The sequence below is a fragment of the Amphibalanus amphitrite genome, unplaced genomic scaffold (assembly GCF_019059575.1).
Source record: "Amphibalanus amphitrite isolate SeventyFive unplaced genomic scaffold, NRLGWU_Aamphi_draft 001556F_arrow, whole genome shotgun sequence".
Classification (NCBI taxonomy): domain Eukaryota; kingdom Metazoa; phylum Arthropoda; class Thecostraca; order Balanomorpha; family Balanidae; genus Amphibalanus; species Amphibalanus amphitrite.
In genome coordinates this window covers 41,048-51,774 of record NW_024883049.1, presented here as the reverse complement: position 1 = coordinate 51,774, position 10,727 = coordinate 41,048, and positions in this window count along the sequence as shown.

The window sequence follows — 10,727 nt, the reverse complement described above, 5'->3', positions numbered from 1 at the left end:
CGTAACGTATGGTCTTTGCTCAGACAGTATACGAACAGGTGACGGGGATACCTCCCATAGAAGGATGCGACACGATTTTACTGCTAAATAGCGGCCGGCCGCCGTGGGGACGTTTTTGTACGACTTATATCTCGGCAACCACTGGGCTGATACACGTGCGGTTTTTTGTGTTGGGTAGCTTTTTTCCTTCTTTCACATAGTGTGCTACTCTCGATGCATATGGGTGACCCCTAACGCACGTTCCACGTGCAAAGCCAAGAGGTGCCTGTTTTGTAATAAGTGCAATAGCTCGCGGTAATTACTGGGCCGATTGCGCTAAAACTTGGCATGGAGGTAGACACATTCCAGGCGATGCATTTCCACGTGTCTTGGTAGGGGTGCAACTGCACGTGCGCACGGGCAGGGTGACGCTTCCAGATGTCGAGAACGGCTGGGCCGATTGTGATCAAACTTGGCACACCGCTAGAGGCTGGTAAGTAGGGTGCCGTGCACAAGTCAGATGGGACCCGCTATGCACGTGCGCACGTGCAGGCTGACGCTTCCAGATCTCAAGAACGGCTGGGCCGACTCTGCTGAAATTTGGCATACCGCTAGAGACTGGTTAGTAGGGTGCCGTGCACAAGTCAGTTAGTATGTATTTTCATGTGCCACGGTTGGGGTGCAGTTGCACCAGCGCACGTGTAGGGGTCGCTTCCAGATCTTGAAATTGACGGGGCTGATTGAGCTCCAATTTGGTACACCGCTAGAAACCGGCGAATAGTGCCGTGCACAAGTCAATTGGGGCCTAGGCTGCACGTGCGCACGTGCAGGGTGTCGCTTCCAGATCTCGAAAACGGCCGGGTCGATTGCACTCAAATTTGGCACACCGCTATAGACCGACGAATAGGGTGCCGTGCACGTCAGTCCGTAGCACACCGACTGCGGTCTGCACGTGCAAGGCTCATCCTCTCGTTTGGTGGCGGGCGTTTTTGCTGCGTTTACAAAGGTGCTTGCTCAAACAACCTGCGGTCCCGCGATGCGGAGCCCGGCATCGCAGATGCCGGTAACCGCAGGTTGTTTGAAAAGACAAACACTATTCGTTAGAATTGTGTTTTTCTATTGAAAAACAACCGGAGCGGTCCTTCTCCGGGCTATGTTTTGCAAGTCTGGCCGCGAATCGAGACAAGTTGAGCCTCTCCTAAACGAATCCCTCAATCTTCGTAAAAATTTCAGGGTATGGGCTCCCGCAGGCGATCTACCTGATGGCACCGGTCGCTACTCGCTTAAAACCTCGTGGCACGTGGCACGTGCGATTCCATTTTCCCCATGTTAAGTCAACGGGGTTTTGGACACTTTTTGCGCGATCGCCAATGGCGGGAAAACGAGCCAAGGAAGAGGTGGTTTTCTTCCCAGCATTTTATGGCAAACACGTTTGGGTACACGCTAGTGTGCGCCGTATACCCCTCAGAACTTCGTAACGTGTCTTTGCACGAGGTCAAAGTTGAACTTTTTTCGCTCCCCATGTTAAGTCAATGGGCGTTTTTGCAAAGACTTTTTCATTCGCTCATTGTACAAAATTATATGATACGATTTTGTTTAAACTTCCAGGACTTGTTGTGAAAAGACCATAGAACATGTTGTTATGCTTCTTTAAGCTGTGCAAATTCGTTTGTTCTTTTTAGGCTCGTTTAAAAATGAAAAATTTTAACATGGAAAGTCAATGGGAGCGTCTTTGCTGCTTAATAACTTTTTACAGTTGAGATATATTTAAGTGAAAAGTTGATAGGTTATACAACTTTTGATGCTCTTTCCAATGATATATAGAAAGTTATTGCACGTTGTGCCGTTTTTGAGGAATTTGGTAAAAAAGCACGACTTTACCGAGATTTGAGCTCAGACCTATATATGGTCTTGGCTCAGACAGTATACGAACAGGTGACAGGGATACCTCCCATTGAAGGATGCGATTTACTACTAAACATTAGCAGCCGGCCGCCGTGGGGACGTTTTTGTACGACTTATATCTCCGCAGCCACTGGACCAATACACTTGCGGTTTTTTGTGTGGGGTAGCGTATACCCTTCTTAGAAGTATTTTACTATGGACGATGCATGCGAGTGACCCCTACTGCACGTGACACGTGTAATACGGACAGGTGTCAGTTTTGTAATAAGTGCAATAACTCGGTAATTACTGGGCCAATTGCGCTGAAACTTGGCATGCAGGTAGTCACCTACCAGGCGATCCATTTTCATGTGCCACGGTAGGGGTGCCGCTGCACGTGCGCACGTGCAGGGTGACGCTTCCAGATCTCGTGACCGGCCGGGCCGATTGAGTTCAAATTTGGCACACCGTCAGAGACCGCGTAGTAGGGTGCCTTGCACAGATCAGTTGGGTCCCAGGTTGCACGTGCGCACGTGCAGGGTGACGCTTCCAGATCTCAGGAACGGCCGGGCCGATTGCATTCAAATTTGGCACACCTTCAGAGACCGATCAGTAGGGTGCCGTGCGCAAGTCAGTTAGTATGTATTTTCATGGGTCACGGTTGGGATGCAGCTGCACGTGCGCACGTGCAGGGTGACACTTTCAGATCTCGAGAACGGCCGGGCCGATTGAGCTCAAATTTGGTACACCGCTAGAGACCGGCGAATAGGGTGCCGTGCAAAAGTCAGATGGGACCATTTTGCACGTGCGCACGTGCAGGGTGTCGCTTCCAGATCTCGAAAACGGCCGGGTCGATTGCACTCAAATTTGGCACACCGCTAGAGACCGGTTAGCAGAGTGCAGTGCACGTCATTTCGTAGCACACCCATTCCGGTCTGCACGTGCAAGGCTCATCCTCTCGTTTGGCGGCGGGCGCTTTTGCGACGTTACAGAGGTGCTTGCTCAAACAACCTGCGGTCCCGCGATGCGGAGCCCAGCATCGCAGATGCTGTAGGGTGCCGTGCACAAGTCAGATGGGACCCGCTATGCACGTGCGCACGTGCAGGCTGACGCTTCCAGATCTCAAGAACGGCTGGGCCGACTCTGCTGAAATTTGGCATACCGCTAGAGACTGGTTAGTAGGGTGCCGTGCACAAGTCAGTTAGTATGTATTTTCATGTGCCACGGTTGGGGTGCAGTTGCACCAGCGCACGTGTAGGGGTCGCTTCCAGATCTTGAAATTGACGGGGCTGATTGAGCTCCAATTTGGTACACCGCTAGAAACCGGCGAATAGAGTGCCGTGCACAAGTCAATTGGGTAACCGCAGGTTGTTTGAAAAGACAAACACTATTCGTTAGAATTGTGTTTTTCTATTGAAAAACAACCGGAGCGGTCCTTCTCCGGGCTATGTTTTGCAAGTCTGGCCGCGAATCGAGACAAGTTGAGCCTCTCCTAAACGAATCCCTCAATCTTCGTAAAAATTTCAGGGTATGGGCTCCCGCAGGCGATCTACCTGATGGCACCGGTCGCTACTCGCTTAAAACCTCGTGGCACGTGGCACGTGCGATTCCATTTTCCCCATGTTAAGTCAACGGGGTTTTGGACACTTTTTGCGCGATCGCCAATGGCGGGAAAACGAGCCAAGGAAGAGGTGGTTTTCTTCCCAGCATTTTATGGCAAACACGTTTGGGTACACGCTAGTGTGCGCCGTATACCCCTCAGAACTTCGTAACGTGTCTTTGCACGAGGTCAAAGTTGAACTTTTTTCGCTCCCCATGTTAAGTCAATGGGCGTTTTTGCAAAGACTTTTTCATTCGCTCATTGTACAAAATTATATGATACGATTTTGTTTAAACTTCCAGGACTTGTTGTGAAAAGACCATAGAACATGTTGTTATGCTTCTTTAAGCTGTGCAAATTCGTTTGTTCTTTTTAGGCTCGTTTAAAAATGAAAAATTTTAACATGGAAAGTCAATGGGAGCGTCTTTGCTGCTTAATAACTTTTTACAGTTGAGATATATTTAAGTGAAAAGTTGATAGGTTATACAACTTTTGATGCTCTTTCCAATGATATATAGAGCGTTATTGCACGTTGTGCCGTTTTTGAGAAATTTAGTAAAAAAGCACGACATTACCGAGATTTGAGCTCACACCTATATATGGTCTTGCTCAGACAGTATACGAACAGGTGACGGGGATACCTCCCATTGAAGGATGCGATTTAATGCTAAATATTAGCGACCGGCCTCCGTGGGGACGTTTTTGTACGACTTATATCTCCGCAAGCAGGGGACCGATACACTTGCGGTTTTGTGTGTGGGGTAGCGTATACCCTTCTTAGAAGTATTTACTATGGATGATGCATGCCGGTGACCCCTACTGCACGTGACAGGTGTAAAACGGAGAGGTGTCACTTTTGTTGTAATGACAATAACACGGTAATTACTTGGCTGATTGCACTGAAACTACACAAGGATGTAGGCACCCGTCGGACCATGCCTTTTCATGTGCTACGGTTGGGGTGCAACTGCACGTGCGCACGTGCAGGGTGACGCTTCGAGATCTCGAGAACGGCCGGGCCGATTGAGTTCAAATTTGATACACCGCTAGAGACCAGTTAGTAGGGTGCCGTGCGCAAGTCAGTTAGGACCCATCTTGCACGTGCGCACGTGCAGGGTGACGCTTCCAGATCTCAAGAACGGCTGGACCGATTGCACTCAAATTTGGCACACCTCTAGAGACTGGTTAGTAGGGTGCTGTGCACAAGTCAGTTAGTATGTATATTCATGTGTCACGGTTGGGGTGCAACTGCACGTGCGCACGTGTAGGGGTCGCTTCCAGATCTTGAAAACGGCTGGGCCGATTGAGCTCAAATTCCGTACACCACTAGAGACCGGCAACTAGGGTGCCGTGCACAAGTCAGTTGGGACCCAGCTTGCACGTGCTCCTGTGAAGGGTGCCGCTTCAAGATCTCGAAAACGACCGGGCCGATTGCACTCAAATTTTACACACCTCTAGAGTGGTTAGTAGATTGTCCTGTTCGTCAGTTCGTAGCGCACCCACTCCGGTCTGCACGTGCCAGGCTCATCCTTTCGTTTGGCGGCGGGTAACCGCAGGTTGTTTCTTCATTAGACAAACACTATTCGTTAGAATTGTGTTTTCTATTGAAAAAAACAACCGGAGCAGTCCTTCACCGGGCTATGTTTTGCATGGTTGGCCGCAATCGAAATGTGTCTGTGATTGCTGTAGAAGACTAGACCAGGGAAAAATCGGTGAGTGCTACCAAAACACAATAACCTCCTCCCGATTGGGGCGGGGGCGCTTGTAGCCACACCTATTAGTTTTTTTTTTTGCGTTTGTTAAGAAAATTACTACGCGCATTGTTATAAAGCTTTGTATGATAGATCAATTTCAGCGGCATGGTTGGACCTCTATGTAGGCACACACCTGACACCGGCGACAACGGCTGCGCCGATTGCGCTTAAATCTTCATTCATGCGGCTACATACGGAAGAGGGGGCACTGCGGCGCAACATGCTTTCAGGCGTTTGACACTTCTGCGTCATCTAGCGAGTAAAACGGAATGTTTGGATTGAAAATGCCAGACGCATTTACCACACTCGATAATCGTCCTCAAAAGCTTCAGTTTCGTGCGAGTCATCAGTTCTAAAGAGATAGTGGTTATCCCGGATCCCTCATTACTCCGCCATTCATTTAGGCGGTTATATACAATAGAGCCAGCATTGCGGCACAGCATACATTCAGGCGTTTGACGCTTCTGCCATCTAGCGAGTAAAAAGGAATGTGAGGTGTTTTCGGCTGATATAGATCCGTTGAATCATCAATATTAAACTCGATATTCGGCACAAGTCACTGACTCTGATTCGAATGGTGACGTCGACGGCGACCGTGACGTCACCATTGCGTCAATATTGATTAACCCTCGCCCGCACATGCCATTTTCCCATCCTGGAACGCACATTGGGGGGGTTGCCAACCCCCCCCGCGCCATTTCGTTCCTGTTGGAGATAGAGCTTAGCGGTAAAGACCAAAAAGATTCTTTGGGAAGAGACAAATCCAATGGTACCCAGTTTTACCTTCTCAGGTCAGTCATTGGCCTTCCAGGTCAGGTCAAACTAAAAAATGTTGCTGTTTTGGGTCTCCGTTGGATACCAAGTGCGCTGCTTATTATATACCGATGACGATGCCGTTTTCTGGTGCCAAGCCAGCTAGAACCTCTTTCCCACACTACCCGACCAGGTTTTTGCTGCTGAGGTCATTTCAGGTCAAGTTAGGTCAAGGTCAGTTATATGTGTTTGTATGTCTGTGTGTCTGTGTGTATACTGATGTGTGCACCGAATGTTTATGTGTCCATATTACATGAAATCATGATCTGAGAAGCTTTTACCAAAAATGCAGTCAAAAAACTTCACAAAAAGTAAATTCCGCTTGCCTAAAACGCAATTATCTTAGATGACCTAGGTTGACCTTGACCCTGACCTTGACATATGTACATCGTCGAACAACATGTTCCATGATAGGTGGGAGATAAGACTGGCAAAAAAGGCCGAAATCAAGGTGTCAAAAGCTCACAAGGCCCATAGCCAACGCAAGATGTTGGGAATTGGCCATTTGGGTCATGACATGACCTGAAAAAACAAGGCCATATCTCCAAAACCAAAAACCACAGAAACTTGAAATTTTAAGTGGACATCAAGAAAGGATAGAGGAGCAGCTATACGAAAAATCAGCCTTCTAGCTCAAACAATGTTGAGTGCAGAGCAGAAAGACTACCTGGGGGGGTGGCACCCCCCCCCCCATGTGCGGTCATCTAGCGAGTAAAACGGAGTTACGGAATGTTTGACTAAAATGCCAGACGCATTAACCACACTCGGTAATCGTCCTCAAAAGCTTCAGTTTCGTGCGAGTCATTAGTTCTAAAGAGATAATGGTTTTCCCGTATCCCTCATTACTCCGCCATTGATTTAGGCGGTTATATACAATAGAGCCGGCATTGCGGCACAGCATACATTCAGGCGTTTGTCGCTTCTGCCATCTAGCGAGTAAAAAGGAATGTAAGGTGTTTTCGGCTGATATACAGATCCGTTGAAGCATCAATATTAAACTTGATATTCGGCACAAGTCAATGACTCTGATTCGAATGGTGACGTCGACGGCGACCGTGACGTCACCATTGCGTCAATATTGATAAACCCTCGCCAGCAGAGGGGCAGCACCCGCCTCTTCCCATAGGGTTTTTCGTGATAGCTTGGGACACGCCGGCGACAAAGTGCTGAAACTTGGAAAACCTGATCTATGATTCAAGCCGGATCTTATGACACCGACCGCATTTTCTGGTTAGGTAAGGTCACTGACCTAATGTGCCACGATTGGGGTGCAACTGCACGTGCCCACGTACAGGGTGACGCTTCCAGATCTCGAGAACGGCCGGGCCTATTGTGCTCAGAGTTGGCACACTACTAGAGACCGCGTAGTAGGGTGCCTTGCACAGGTCAGCTAGGCCCCAGGCTGCACGTGCGCACGTGCAGGGTGACGCTTCCAGATCTCAGGAACGGCTGGGCCGATTGCATTCAAATTCGGCAAACCTTTAGAGACCGGTTAGTAGGGTGCTGTGCACAGGTCAGTTAGTATGTACATTGTACATATATTCATGTGTCACGGTTGGGGTGCAACTGCACGTGCGCACGTGTAGGGGTCGCTTCCAGATCTTGGAAACGGCTGGGCCGATTGAGTTTAAATTCGGTACACCGCTAGAGACCGGCAACTAGGGTGCCGCGCACAAGTCAGTTTGGACCCAGCTTGCACGTGCGCACGTGAAGGGTGCCGCTTCCAGATCTCGAAAACGGCCGGGCCGATTGCACTCAAATTTGGCACACCGCTAGAGACCGGTTAGTAGAGTGCCGTGCACGTTAGCTCGTAACACACCCACACCGGTCTGCACGTGCAAGGCTCATCCTCTCGTTTGGCGGCGGGCGTTTTTGCGGCGTTACAGAGGTAACCGCAGGTTGTTTGAAAAAACAAACACTATTCGTTAGAATTGTGTTTTTCTATTGAAAAACAACCGGAGCGGTCGTTGTCCGGGCTATGTTTTGCAAGTCTGGCCGCGAATTGGGGCAACTTGGGTGGGGCCTAGACGAAATGTACAATCTTCGTAAAAAGTTCAGTGTATGGGCTCCCGGAGGCGATCTACCTGATGGCATCGGTCGCTACTCGCTTAAAACCTCGTGGCACGTGGCACGTGCGATTCCATTTTCCCCATGTTAAGTCAACGGGGTTTTGGACACTTTTTGCGCCATCGGGAATGGCGGAAAAACGAGCCAAGAAAGGGGTGGTTTTCTTCCCAGCATTTTATGGCAAACACGTTCCGGTACACGCTAGTGTGCGCTGTATACCCCTCAGAATCTCGGAACGTGTCTTTGCACGAGGTCAAAGTTGGAATTTTGCTGTGTCCCATGTTAAGTCAATGGACGGCGATGTCGAGACTTTGCAGAGACATTTTCATTCGATCTTTGTACAAAATTTTAGAGATAGATTTCGCCCAAACTCTTATATCTTGTAGAGGAAAGAGCATAGTACATGCCGTTATGCTTCGTTAAGCTGGCATAACTCATTTTTTCTTATAAAGTTAATTTCAAAATTAAAATTTTTAACATGGAAAGTCAATGGGAGCGTCTTTATTCCTCTATAACTTTTATCGTTAGTAATATATATAGGTGAAAAGTTAATATAATATACAACTTTTGATGCTCTTTCCACTGATGTATAGAACGTCACTGCACAGTGTGCCGTTTTCAAGAAAAGTTGTAAAAAAGCAGGGCTCGACTGTGACTTGAACCCAACCACATTAGAGTATACGAACAGGTGACGGCGATACCTCCCGTGTGCGGATGCGACACTGATTATTGCTAAATATTAGCAGTAGGCCGACTGTGGGGGCGCCTTGCAAAGCTTCTATCTCCACAACTGCTTGACCGATTCAATCACGGTCTTTTGTGTGGGATAGCTTCTTCCTTTCTCACACGTAGTGTGCTACTCTCGGTGCGTATGGGTGACCCCTAATGCACGTGCCACGTGCAAAACGAAGAGGTGTCAGTTCGGTAGCAAGTCTAATAACTCTGTAGTTATTTTGCCGATTGCGCTGATACATGGCATGGGGGTAGGCACCCGCCGGGTAATACATTCCTGTGTGTCACGGTTGGGGTGCCGCTGCACGTGCGCACGGGCAGGGTGACGCTTCCAGATCTCGAGAACGGCTGGGCCGATTGTGATCAAAATTGGCACACCGTTAGGGATCGGCGAGTAGGGTGCCGTGCACAAATCAGATGGAACTCATTTTGCACGTGCGCACGTGCAGGACGACGCTTCCAGATCTCGAGAACGGCCGGGCCGACTGTGTTAAAATTTGGCATGCCACTAGAGACTGGTTAGTAGGGTGCCGTGCACAAGTCAGTAAGTATGTATTTTCATGTGCCACGGTTGGGGTGCTATTGCACGTGCACACGTGCAGGGTGACGCCTCCAGATCTCGAGAACGGCCGGACCGATTGTAACCGCAGGTTGTTTGAAAAGACAAACACTATTCGTTAGAATTGTGTTTTTCTATTGAAAAACAACCGGAGCGGTCGTTCTCCGGGGTATGTTTTGCAAAGTTGGCCGCGAATCGAGACATCTTGACGGGGGCCTAGACGAATCGCTCAATCTTCGTAAAAATTTCAGGGTATGGGCTCCCGGAGGCGATCTACCTGATGGCACCGGTCGGTACTCGCTAAGAAGTCTTCTGCGCGTGGCACGTGCGATTCCATTTTCCCAATGTTAAGTCAACGGGGTTTTGGACACTTTTTGCGCGATCGCGAATGGCGGGAAAACGAGCCAAGGAAGAGGTGGTTTTCTTCCCAGCATTTTATGGCAAACACGTTCAGGTACACGCCAGTGTGCGCTGTATACCCCTCAGAATCTCGGAACGTGTCTTTGCACGAGGTCAAAGTTGGAATTTTGCTGTGTCCCATGTTAAGTCAATGGACGGCGATGCCGAGATTTTGCAGAGACATTTTCATTCGATCTATGTACAAAATTTTAGAGATAGATTTCGCCCAAACTCTTATATCTTGTAGAGGAAAGAGCATAGTACTTGCTGGTATGCTTCGTTAAGCTGGCAAAACTCATTTTTTCTTTTAAAGTTAATTTGAAATTTAAATTTTTTAACATGGAAAGTCAATGGGAGCGTCTTTGTTGCTTAATAACTTTTTACGTTGCAGATATCCCAAAGTGAAAAGTTAATAAAATATACAACTTTCGATGCTCTTTCCAACAATGTATAGAACGTCACTGCACGATGTGCCGTTTTTAAGAAAAGCTGTAAAAAAGCAGGGCTCGACTGTGACTTGAACCCAACCACATTAGACTATACGAACAGGTGAAGGGGACACCTCCCATGTGCGGACGCGACACTGATTATTGCTTATTATTGGCAGTCGGCCGTTGTGGGTGCGCCTTTGCAAAGCTTATATCTCCACAACTGCTTGACCGATTCACTCGCCGTCTTTTGTGTGGGATAGCCTCTTCCATTCTTACACGTAGTGTGCTATTCTCGATGCGTATGGGTGACCCCTAATGCACGTGCCACGTGCAAAACGAAGAGGTGACAGTTCGGTAGCATGTGTAATAACTCTAGTTATTTTGCCGATTGCGCTATTCCTTGGCATGGATGTAGGCACCCGCCCCGCAATGCATTTCCATGTGTCACGGTTGGGGTGCCGCTGCACGTGCGCACGGGCAGGGTGACGCTTCCAGATCTCGTACCCGTG